This window comes from Talpa occidentalis, unplaced genomic scaffold (genome assembly GCF_014898055.3).
Source record: "Talpa occidentalis isolate TD23 unplaced genomic scaffold, MPIMG_talOcc4v2.1 talOcc4.3, whole genome shotgun sequence".
Taxonomy (NCBI): Eukaryota; Metazoa; Chordata; class Mammalia; order Eulipotyphla; family Talpidae; genus Talpa; species Talpa occidentalis.
The window spans coordinates 52381444-52394837 of NW_023603184.1; the positions used below are offsets into that span (position 1 = coordinate 52381444).

Genomic DNA, 13394 nt, shown 5'->3' on the forward strand with positions numbered 1-13394 from the left:
CTAGAAGATATGAATGAGCCCCCAAATTAATATAAAATAATACAAAAATAGTGTTAGACATGTGACCATTTTATACTTTACAAAATAATAATTGAAATAGCCAATGATTAATCATGTGTTCAACTTTAACAATAAGATAAAACAAAGTAAGGCCACAATGACAGTATTACATACCAACAAGAATGGTTACAGTTACAAAGACTGAGATAAAATTTGGAGCCATTCTAAAACATGACAGTAAAAGTATAAATTGGTGTAACTACTTGGAAAATATTTGGCAATGTCTATGATAACTGAATATAAGCATGCACTATGACTGAATAATTCTACTCTGAGGTATGAGGTATGTCCACAATAGAAATGCTGTCATATACACCCATAAAAGTTTGTAGAAGAATGTTTATAATTGCACTGTTTGCAATAGTCCTGTATTGAATTGAGTTTAACCAAAATGCTCATTACCAACACAAATGATAATGAATTGGTATTTATTCATAAAATATAATACTAAATTATGATGAAAATGAACATACAACTGAAGCAAACTGAATAATGTAAATGTAATATTAAATGAAAAACTCATTTTTCCATTGAGGTAAAATTAAGAAAAAGAGTGCTAGTATAATGGATTAGAAGTTAAGATTTTGTTTATTTTTTATGAGTGTGCTCTAATTTTCTTACTGTTACTGATATCTTGTTATATTCTGTTATGGTAGGAAAAGATACTTGATGTAATTTTGCTCTCCATGAACTTGTGGAGACTTGTTGAAAAAAATTGCATTCTAATTCCATTAAGATCTGGAACAAGACAAGGATGTCCACTCTCACCACTGCTTTTCAATATAATACTGGAAGTCCTAGCCAGAGCAATAAGACAAGAGAAAGACATCCAAGGAATCCAAATAGGAAAAGAAGAAGTCAAACTATCACTATTTGCAGATGATATGATAATATACATAGAGAACCCCAAAATCTCCACAGAAAAACTAATTCAACTCATCAATCAATTCAGTAAAGTGGCAGGATACAAAATCAACACGCAAAAGTCAGTAGCCTTCCTATACACAAACAATAAATCTGAAGAAGAAGAAATCAAAAAAACCACCCCTTTTATTATCGAAACAAAAAAAATCAAATATTTGGGAATAAATCTAACAAAAGAGGTAAAGGACCTATACAAAGAAAACTATAAAACACTGTTAAAAGAAATAGAAGAAGACACAAAGAAATGGAAAGACATCCCCTGCTCATGGATTGGAAGAATAAACATTATTAAAATGGCCATCCTACCAAAAGCAATATACAGATTCAATGCTATTCCAATCAAAATCTCAATGGCATTCTTCAAAGAAATAGAACAATTATTGATGAAATTCATATGGAATCACCAAAAACCCCGAATAGCCAAAGCTCTACTGAAAAAAAAAGAAGGAAATGGAGGCATCACACTCCCAGACTTCAAACTATACTACAAAGCCATAATCATCAAAACTGCATGGTATTGGAACAAGAACAGACATACAGACCAATGGAATCGAATAGAAAATCCAGAAATAAACCCACAGATTTATGGTCAACTAATCTTTGACAAAGGAGCAAAGACTATGCATTGGAGCAAAGAAAGTTTGTTCAATAAATGGTGCTGGGAAAACTGGGTCGCTACATGCAAAAGAATGAAGCTTGACCACTACCTCACACCATACACAAAAATCAACTCAAAATGGATTAAAGAACTAGACATAAGACCTGAAACCATAAAATACATAGAAGGAAATATAGGCGAAACACTACGGGATTTGCACATCAAAGACATCTTTACAGACACATCACCCAAAGCAGTGATAGTGAAGGCAAAGATAAACAGCTGGGACTACATCAAATTAAAGAGCTTCTGCACAGCAAAAGAGACAATAACAAAAACAAAGAGAAACCCCACCAACTGGGAGAACATTTTTGCACCCAACACTAATGATAAAGGACTGATCACAAAAATCTGCAAAGAGCTGATGAGACTCAGCAACAACAAAGAAAATAATCCAGTCAAAAAATGGGCAGAAGAGCTAAAAAGAAACTTCTCTGAAGAGGAAATGCAAATGGCCAACAGACATATGAAAAAATGTTCAACATCACTTGTAATCAGGGAAATGCAAATCAAAACTACCATGAGATACCATCTCACACCAGTGAGAATGGCACATATTAAAAAAACTAGCAACAACAAATGTTGGCGAGGATGTGGAGAAAAAGGAACTCTTGTGCACTGTTGGTGGGAGTGCAAACTGGTCCAACCACTATGGAGAGCTGTGTGGAGATTTCTGGACCTACTAAACATAGTGCTTCCATATGATCCAGCAATTCCACTCCTAGGTATTTACCCAAAGGACACAGAAACATCAATTCCAAAGAGCACCTGCACTCCTATGTTTATAGCAGCACTGTTTACAATAGCTAAGCTTTGGAAACAACCCAAATGCCCAAAAATAGATGACTGGATCAAGAGGATGTGGTACATATATACCATGGAATATTACTCAGCATTCAAAAAAGATAAACACATGCAATTTGCAGCAACATGGATGGCACTGGAAGGGATCATGCTCAGCGAAATAAGCCAAAAAGAAAAAGAAAAATACCGGATGGTCTCACTCATAGCAGGAATCTAGAAAACTTAAATAAGGGACCAGGAAAATGAATATAAGAAAGTGAAAATCAAAATCAACAAAAAAACTATGAACCAGAGACACTTTTTGGGGGGTGGGGGGCGGGAGGGGAAGGATTGGGGTCAGAATGGGGCGTTTGCAATTGTATGGGGGAATATAAAAATAAAATTTAATATTTAAAAAAAAAAAAAAAAAATTGCATTCTATTGCTGTTCCAAGAATTGTTCTGAATATATGTTACATTTATTTGATCTATAGTGCTGAAGCTCCCTACTTCCTTTTAATTTTCTGTCTGGATGATTTATCCATTGTTGAGAGTAAGGTATTGTGTTTCCCAACCATTAATGTATTTTTGTTTATTTCTCCACTAATTTATGTGAATATATTTAGGTGCTTTGACCTCAGATTCATGAATATTTTCAGTTGTCATATCTTTTTAATGAAGTGGCACCTTTATCACCATATTACAATCTTCTATTTTGTTTTTTCCACTTTTACCATAAAGCTTAATTTTGTCTGATATGAGCATGGCTACCCTTATTTTACTTTGATTAACTTTGCTTGAAATATCTTCCATTCCCTTTATTTTCAGTCTATACGTATCCTTAAAGCTAAAGAAATCTCTCATAGGGAGCTCATCCCATGAGCTTCTTTTCTCATTATTCTGTGTTCTGTTTGGAGAATGTATCCAATTTTTAAAAAATATTTATTTTTATTTATGCATAGAAGAACTGGGGTGTAGGCCAGAGGTATGGGGTTGAGGATACACCATGGTGAAAGGATACACCAGAGACAGAGTGGGGAGCAGAACAGGCAGACTGACTGACATACACTGCTGAGGGGAGCAGCGGGCGTGACAGGAGAAGTCTGCTATGCCATGTGGGTAACTCCTTGGCCAGGGATCAAACTCATGCCACAATGGCTGCCAATAGCTTGATAGCATGAGACTTTAAATCCTGTGCCACCAGGAAGACCCTGATTTTCTTTAAAGTAATGATCATATGTAAGGACAGTAAGTAACTACCATTTTGTTCATGGTTTTGTTTTGCAGATTATTTGTTCCTTCTTCCTCTCTTGGTGATTTAATCCTTTTGCAACAATATGTTGGGACTTCTTTTGTGTATCTAGTACAAGTCTTTCCTTTGTCCTATGAGACTTACAAATATAACTTATATATATATATAAATATATTTATATATATAAATATAAATATATATACATATAAAACACATCCTATTGAAGTGTATACCACATTAACTTGGATAGCATACAAAAAGTTTATACTTTCAAGCCTCCCTGGTGGCGCAAGTGGTTAAGTCTCAGCACTATTAAGCTGTCTGCAGCCACTGGAGCAGGAGTTAGATGACTGGTGCCAGGAAGCTACCCACATGGCACAGCAGACCTCTCCTGTCTCACCCACTGCTCCCCTCAGCAGTGTATTTCAGTAGATATTCCTGTTCTGCTCCCCACTTTGTCTCTGGTGAATACTCTTGTGTTTCAAACTTCTGGCCTATACCCCAGTTCTTGTATACATAAATAAATAAAATAAATCTGTTTTTAAAAATAATCTTTCAGCTTTCTTTCCTTCCATTTTAGGTTATTGAATTTATAATTTCCTAGGATTGTTGTTTGTTTTCACATTTCATGTGTATGTGTGCAATAATTTCTATTTTCGTTGAGCTATTATTCATGTATTGTTTTCTAGTTTCATTTGATTGTCTGTGTGTTCTTATTGCTCACTGAACTTCTTTTGGAGGCTTATTCCAAATTCATAAATCTCCATTTCTTTGGACCAGACATCATTCTCAAATAATGCTGCTGGCTAGAGTCTATGTCCAGGGAGTGCAGGCAGGGTTCTGTAGCCAGATGTGGTCTCCAGCTGTGCTCTGGAATCAGGTGGAGTTACAGACTGTGCTCTGAAGTTGGGTAGGGCTGCAGGCTGAATTTTCAATCAGGTAAGCCTAATTGTGCTCCACTATTAAGCAAAGTCACTGTCCACACTCTGACTGGGTGTGGGCTACAGCCCTCCCATAGATAGGGAGGGCTAGTGGAGAGTAGTGTTGCTTTCTGGATTCCCTTTGTGGAATCTGTCTATGCTCCATGACTGGTCTGGGTCACATGATGTGTATTCTGCCTGGCAAACTTGCATGCTGCATTCAGCAATTCAGACAAGGTTGTTGGCTGGGTTATATGTTGGAATAGACTGTACACTGTAGCTAATTGGTACCAATAACTGGTAACAAGGGTGTCCAGGGTTACTGTTATATGCTTTGGCTAGGCAGGGTCATGGGCTATATTTCCACATTTGGGCAGGATGTCTTGTTTGCTTTCTTGTCCATTTGCAGTAATAGTCTGGTCTCTACAGCTTTTTGGATTCTCTTGTTAGGTTTCCTGGTTTGGCAAGACTTGTAGCTATATTCAGCTGTAGGCAAGGCTTCAAATTTGTTTCCCTTCCCTGACACAGCCATGCAAAGCCCTCCAAAGCTGGTATGGTTCATTGGCTGGGGACCCAAACCAGGCAGAACTACCCACAGGGGCACCTTGGACAGATGGGGAAACCAGCTCAGCTCTGCAGATGGGTTCTTCACTTTGGCAAGCACAGCTGTGACAAACAATGGAATTGTCTAATGTATGAGTTCTGGTTTCTATAAACCCCACTTCCCTCCTCCATTTCTATCGGATCTCCAGTTGTCAAGGCACAACTGTGTTTAGGAGTTCAAATAGATAGGGGTCATTGCTTAATACTGTGTCGATTGTGAGGTAAGAAGGAGTATAGAGGACTGATTTTCTCACTTGAGTGATCACTACAGTTTACTAAAGAGAAATGTGTATTAAGGATTTTGCCTTCTGATATGATGGATTGAAAATGTTTCTGAATTTTTTCAAGAATGTAGCTAGACATATAATCCAAAGCAGAGATGTCTGGTCTAGATATTTAAATGTTTTCTAGAAGTTAGTACTTTGTAGAACTGTTAGAGGAAATGAGATCAACTCATAGCATGTGTTTTATTTCTTACATGAACAAGGGAGAAATGTAGAAGTCTGGATAATATTAGCATTTAAGGGATATATGGAGAAGTTATTCCTTAAAAATTTTTGATGAAATTAAAGAGGGGAGAGAATAACAATAAGAGCAGTGATGGAGAGTGGTGGAGAAAGGAACAATATTGCCAACAACCTCAGATTCAACAGAGAGCACAGAACTTAAAATTGTCTTTAGGATCTGGCAATATGAATGGAGAGTTTTGCTGTCGTGATAAGGACAGAAGCCCCATTTTAGTGGTGTAGGATTGAAGGAAAAGAGCGAAAAAGATAGAGTTGATGAGGGTCATAACAGAATAGAGTTGAATGCTTTCATTTAATACTCATGCATTTAGAAATGGTTACAAAAGGCCTCCCTGGTGGCACAGGCGGTTGAGCGCCACGCTGTGAAGCTGTCCACAGCCTCTGCAGTGCAGGTTTGATCCCGGCTGGCCGGCGAGAATGCCACATGGCACGGCAGAACTCTCCTGTCTTGCCCACTGCTCCCCTCAGCAGTGTTTTCAGTCCATCTGCCTGTTCTGCTTCCCACTCTGTCTCTGGTGAATCCTCTCACCTCCTGCACCTCTGGCCTACACCCCAGTTCTTCTATGCAAAATTAAATAAAATCTTCAAAAAAGAAGGGGCAAATTCATATGAAAGGGCCATAAATATAAGGGATGGTAAAAGTAAAAACTATGTGTGGTGAAAGTGAAATTAAGAAGGGATAAAAGTATGTTTATTTAGAAAGTGAGATACTGAATTTATAACATCTGGGTGATGGAAGAGTTGAGGATATGCCATTAGGCATGCATTAGCATGAAGGCTTACTCATTACGCAACACATTTCTTCTCAATTCAACTTCAACAAATTATTTTTAAGCACCCATATAGTATCATATTAGATTGTAATAGAGAAGTTTTACTACTAGATGCTCTTCAGCAGACATCTGTAAACAACATTTTTAATAAGGAGTTTATTTTGTTTGTTACTGTTGTTACTGGGAGTTAATTTGTAGAGTTGTTTTAACTCGATATAATGTTCATGTGATGCACAGAAATTTTTATCTAACTGGTTGATGAATCTCTTGTCATTTTTGCTAGCCAGAAAAGCACTAAGAGTACCATTCTTGCAGAACAACTAAGGTTTTATACACAGTCACACATATGTGCACGCCCATCAATACACACACACACAGATGCACATAAGTGTGCAAAGGAAAAACAGAAGCTGTTATTTTCAGTGTAATTATCACCTTATCTGGGACTTTATTCCTTATAAGATATTTCATAAAGAAATAAACAGTAATTCACACTGCCCCAGCTGGGATAGTATGATGATCTGCAGTCGTGAAATTTTTGGCAATGGGGGATGTAAAATTTTAGACATAATTCAATATAGTAGAGTCAACTACAATGAAAGCAATCAAAGCTCTGAACCTGAACAGAGAAGTGTAGTTATTTTGATTTGGAGCCATATCTAGTTAGTAAAGTCACCCTCGAGAAGCTTGGACACGTATGAATAACTCATCTTTGAGAAGTAGACTCATTCATTCCTATTTTTTTTTTCAAATTAGTTTTCTATGTATATATTTAGGCAGATGAAATCACTTTCTTAAGTTTATATTACCCTTAAATGGTTTAAATTCATTAACAGTTTATAACTAAATACCCCACTAAGCAAAAGTCAAGTTTTGGAAGCGGAAAAGGAGATAAAGATGTGTAGGATAGTGCATTTTATCTTTTGTAGGAAATATGAATTCAGAATGAGAGAAGTGAGCAGGGGTGGACAGGGTCAAATGGTTCATAGCTTAATATGTATAATTTCAGGTACCGTGTTTAGTAGTTTTTGTCCACTTTTATTATCAAATGCTAAAGGGAAAGCAGAAATGCAGTCCCCCACTACCACAAATTATGCAGCTGAGTTTCCCACATTTGGGGAAATCGCAGAGGTCAGCACACCCCAAGTGCCATGGATAAGCCTTGCCCTGGGAAAATCACCTTCGTGAGCATGGTATCTAGCCTGCCAGATAAGTACAGTATTTATTATTCTTTTTGTTTTAATTTTTGCATAGAACTGGGGTACAGGCCAGAGGTGTGGGGTTGAGAGGATTCACCAGAGACAGTGGCGAGCAGAACAGGCAGACTGACCAAAGACACTGTTGAGGGGAACAGCGGGTGAGACAGGACAGGTCTGCTGTGCCATGTGGGTGGGGTACCCTGGTGGGGTACTGAACTCAGGCCATAGCGGTGATGACACTGACACTTAACCGCTAGGGCACTAAGGAGGCTCTTAGTATTTTTTAAAAGTTAGTCATCAAGCATCTACATGCTCAGGTTATGGGACTGTGTTGCACTGCTTGAAATAAGCAGATGTGAGGGCTAAGCTAGACTTAGAGATACAAGCGTTTTTGAGAGGACTCAGGGAAATGCAAGGGAAGAAGCAGCACAACTTGTTCATATGCTACTGGGAAACACCAGAGTGATGAGGAGAATCCCTGCAGGCTATATCTGAATGGGAAAGTGGTTCTGGGGTTCCCTGACCTCTGCAGCATGTTTGATGGTGACACCTCTCTGTTTAGATCTCTTCTCCAGAGGCGTCTCTCCCTGCACTGCCTTCTCCACTCCCCCGTCACCTCTCTTCCTACACTGGCATCGTATGTATGAATGTTTCCTGGGGCTTTGTCTTTGGTGTTGTTACCCACATCTTTATACATTCTCCCTTTCTTAGTTCATTTTACGATTTTAATTACCATTTTTATGGAATTCCACTAAATTTCTACCTCTAGTCTTACTATGCTTCCCAGGCCTTTGGAGTGTTCAATATAGATGAGACAGCCAACACAGGGGCACATGCACTGCAGCTTGTCCCAAACTCAGCACTTATCATTATTTTCCATTGACAGAAACAATTGCCATTTGTGTGGTATGTCTCTAAATTGAAGTCGGGCATTATGTCAGTCTCAGGCAAAGGACAGGCCACTCTTCCTTACTGGGAATCTCCTCCTTCCACATATAGTGTTGTAAACAAATGTTACCTCAATAAAAACAAGATTAAAAATCAGATGAGGGACTCCCCTGGTGGCGCAGGAGGTTGAGCACAGCGCTGTGAAGCTGTCCACAGCCTCTGCAGTGCCAGTTCAATCCCAGCCGGCCAGGGAGATACCCACATGACACAGCAGAACTCTCCTGCTGCCCACCGCTCCCCTCAGCAGTGTATTTCATTGGTCTGCCTGTTCTGTTCCCCGCTCTGTCTCTGGTGACACCTCTCACCTTCCTGCAGATCTGGACTGTACCCCAGTTCTTGTATAAATCAATCAATCAATTAATCAATCTTTAAAAAAAATCAGGTGAGTCCATGTCCTTAGAACCTATTCCTTTCCTGTGACCATCCCTTTGATGAATTTATTTAGGAACTCAGGTTATGTCCATTGTAACAATAGGTGCTATTGCACTTCCTCAGCTGCTAATGTAATCCAGGGCTGAATTCAAAGGTTGTTACAGGTAGTGTCTGCTGGAGGGGGGTTTGCTGGTGAGGATCTATAGCCCCAGGCAAAATACAAAGTATCAGTGAGGGCAGAGACACTGATAAGAAATATAAGCAGCCCCGAGATTCAGGGTTTGGGATTTCAGTATTTTAGATCTTCAGTGATTCCTGGATCAGCCATTTCTGTCCCCACCATGCTTATCTTCCAGAAGACGGTTGTGGGCCTCTGAAGGACACGCATACTTTCAGCAGCCAACCTCAAAGAAGAAGAGGAAATGCAGGTAGTCAAGCTATTGAAACTTCCCAGATTTGCTGTTGTTTACAGCCTGGAAGAGAAGGTGGAGACCAGGAGCTGGGAGACTTGCTGATCTGAGTCATCGTGGGCCACTTCTCGGGTTGTCTGGCTGCTGCAACTGCTGTTGTCAGTGTCGATTGTCTGGTGCTCTACTGGCTCATCTGTAGCTCCAGGGAGCATCTCCTCCTGCTGTGCCCTTTGCTTCGTGAGTTGGATCCAGGCCTATTGTCTGCCACATGCTCCAGGCCCTGAGTGGCGGGAAGATGCCATCTTGGGAGTCTTTGTGTTTAGGACTTTAAAACACTGGATACTGCTTCAAGTGAGGTAAATGGCCATTTGTGGTCTCAATGATTCTTTATTTTTCCTGGTTTGTTAAATAAATGCCATTATTTTGAACCTGAGTAATCTTACAACTGCGTGTGTGGGTGAAGAGCTATCTGGACACTGTTCTTAGACAGTTTTAGTGCCCCTTGCTGCTCTGTATCACCATCAGTAAGACTGTAAAACAAATCTAATTTAATATTACATCTCTTTAACCTTTTATCTTTAAATAAAGTACAAACTCCTTGACAAAGCATACAAGCTCATTCAGTGCATTATCCTTGCTCAGCAGTATCATTCACCATTGTCCCATTACTTTGTATATCCTGATTACTTTATATTCCCAGAGGATGGTTTCTTACTAGCCTCCCTGTAGTGGGCAGGAAGGACACAGTGCAGGTTTTCTATGATCCCAGCAGACCGGGGTAAAGGAGGAGAGAGTCCTGGAGCCCTCGGTGGCTTTTGCAGGTCTTTTATTTAGATTTATCAGGCACATGGCAGGCAGGGATGCTGGGGGGCCGGGAGTCTGGCAGGCCTCCCAGCCCCCAGCACATCCTCACTCTATCTGGGCTCTCTGGTGTTCTCTCTGCTTTTCTTCTTCTCTTGGCTTCCATTCATTGTTGGCTTCTGCTGGTGTCCCCACGACGCCACCCTAATAAACTCAGTCTCTCAGGTCTGGTGTACCCACTTCAGGTGCCGCCATCAGGCATGCATTCAGGATCACAGGGTTCCCTCATCTATCCTGATGGCGGGAGGGCAGAAAAGCCTGATACTTTTTCCTTACCCTACACCCCCACTTCCAGTTTTAATAATTATATTTGCTTAGTTAGATACATCCCTTCATTTTACAAACTTCTAACCTCTTCTCACCTCATTTCAGATGTCTTTTTTTTTTTTTTTTTGTGGGACCCTTGCCAGCGGCCGGGGAACAAACCAGTGCTACAGAGGCTGCAGGCAGCCTCGCTGCCCAGCGCTCAACTGCTGCACCACCAGGAAGGCCCCCTCAGATGCCTTTTTCTAAGTCTTTTGTGACCCCATTTGTAAGGACAGAACAGGACACAGAGCAGGTTTTCTGATCCAGCAGACAGGGTAAAGGAGGAGTCGGAGTCCTCATTGGTTTTTGCAGGTCTTTTATTGGGATTACCAGGTACACGGCAGGCAGGGATGCTGTGGGGCAGGGAGGCTGGCAGGCCTAGTCTCACTCTGGGCTTCCAGCATTCTCTGCTTCTCTCTCAGCTTCTGCTGGCATCCTGTGATGTCACCCTTAAAAGCCCAGTCTCAGCCCAGGTGAATCCCATCTACCTATGCCCACACCCTACTCCAGGTGCCGCCATCAGGCATGCATTCAGGACCACAGGGATCCAGCATCTATCCTGATGGCGGGAAGGCAGAAAAGTCTGACATTTTTACTTACCCTGCACCATCAATTTAAAAAAGGTATGCATTTTTGTACGTTTGATAGCATGTGCTTCATTTCAATTTAGTATGCATCACAGTCCATTTCAATTGTTTATATGCTTCTCAGCTTTAAAAAGGGTGACATACTTAAGAATGGCACTTTAGTTCATTAGCCCATGAGCTTAACTCATTGCTTATTTATTTATTTATTTATTTAAGATTTATTTATTCATTTTACAAGCACTGGGTACAGTCAGAAGTGCGGGAGGGTGAGAGAATTCACCAGAGCCAGAGCAGGAGCAGAACAGGCAGACTGACAGTGTGCACTGTTGAGGGGAGCAGCGGTCGGCAGGGGAGGTCTACGCGCCATGTGGGACCCTCCTCTGGTGGCCGGGGGGCAGCCGGGGATCGCACCAGTGCTGCAGAGGCTGCGGGCAGCTCACAACCCAGCACTCAACCGCTGTGCCACTGGGGAGGCCCCACTTAACCCATTGTTTTAAAACAGGAGTCCTTAATATTGGATAAATAGGAGTGTGGCAATTGTGTGTGTGCTACCTGCATGTGCTAGTCATCTCAGGAAGAAACCCAACTATCTGAATCACTGACAGTGTTTGGAAAAATGCGAAGTGTCCTATTGTTTCCCTAGATGTTTGGCTGTCTCTATCAGTGAAACCAGCTATGCCACACTTTCCACTGTAGAAGCATTTTCATTACAATTCAAATTATTTACTGAAAAGATTACTCAACTTTGTCTATTTCCTTAGTCAGTACTAGCATTTTCTTTTTATCTGCAACACTATTCCTTACATACCCTTGTCAGTTTCTCCCTTCACACTTAACCTCAGAACCCTGTATTTCACCTCCCTTGCTTTTGTAAGTATTTCACTTTGTCAATTTGAAACAGGATCCCTGAGGTCACTAGAGACATCAGGGCATAGATGGCTTTGCTGTGGCCCAGGTGCAAGCCACCAGCATCATAGCTTCAGAGAGACCCCGCCAACTCAGCACATTCCCTGCAGGCATCTCCCAGGTCCCTCTGAAAGTAGTGGTGGCAGGTGTTTCCTTGCCCAGCTGCCTCAGCTCTAGCAACTCCAGTGGGGATCCAATAGAGAGGCTTAGCAGCCAGCCTAGCACATGCAGCCGGAGGGTGCTTGACAAGTCCTGACAGCAGCTACTGGCATTTCATAGTCCCGCTGCCTCAGCAGGAGTAACCGCAGAGGGGCTACATTGGCAAGATTTACCCAGGCCTACTGCACCGGGGAGGAAAGCCTACAACATGGGTTCCCAGTAGCAACCCATGTCCCAGTGCTGCAGGGCCTTCTGCATTGCTAACACCCCACCCCACTGAGGTGGACTATGGCCATTGCTTCCATAGGGGACCATCTAGGAGCGGGCCCTCCCATCAGCACCAGTCAGGTCTGCCAGGCTCTAGGGGTTTCCCTTTTGAATATGACACCAAGATTCAAAATGGACCAATCAGGTTTGAACTCAATGGAAAGATCAGGTATGAGTGCTCTAGTTCCATTGTGAGTCCACTGAGGGATCAAAAATGGAGTGAGCTACTGGTGCATAACAAGCACCAATCAGGATTTAAAATGGTCTAATCAGACTTATAATGCAGGGGCCCTGAAGAGGATTTTAGCAGTGCTGCAGCCAGATTGAATTTATTCAGGAGACAGCTTCAGATGATCATTCAGCAGATGACCTTCATGGGATTTAGTTGACTCTGAGACCTCCCAGACTTCCAACCTCTGCAGACTTCCAGACCTCTGTAGACCTTTGTAGAAGTGTAGCAGCAGGAAGGGTACAGTGCAGGATTTCTATGATCTGAGCAGACGGTGTAAGAAGTCCTTGGTGACTTTTGCAGGCTTTTATTGGGATTTACCAGGTACACAGCTGGCAGGGGTGCTGGGGGGCCGGGATGCTGGCAGTCCTCCCAGCCCCCAGCAAGTCTTCACTCTGGGCTCTCCAGCGTTCTCTGGTGGTCTCTGCTTCTCTTTCACTCTTGTTCTCTCTGCTTCTCTGCTTCTACTGGCATCCGTGTGTCAGCCCCTGTGTACCCACCTACGCATGCCCACACTCCACTCCAGGTGCCCGCCATCAGGCATGCATGCAGGACTGCAGGGATCCATCATCAATCCTAATGGCAGGAGGGCAGAAAAGCCTGATAATTTTCTACCTCACCCTACAAGAGGCCTGGCCCCAGCACCTGTCT

The 13394-nt window shown here is 41.7% G+C and overlaps 1 protein-coding gene and 1 non-coding gene across 2 annotated transcripts in view; both read right to left on the bottom strand.

The window, feature by feature from the left end:
• GRM5 (glutamate metabotropic receptor 5) overlaps positions 1-13394 on the bottom strand; it is a 549187-nt gene that overhangs the window by 141121 nt on the left and 394672 nt on the right.
• Positions 7553-7716, bottom strand: LOC119256438 (U1 spliceosomal RNA). The gene has a single exon (XR_005127771.1). It is a non-coding gene; the product is annotated as a U1 spliceosomal RNA (small nuclear RNA).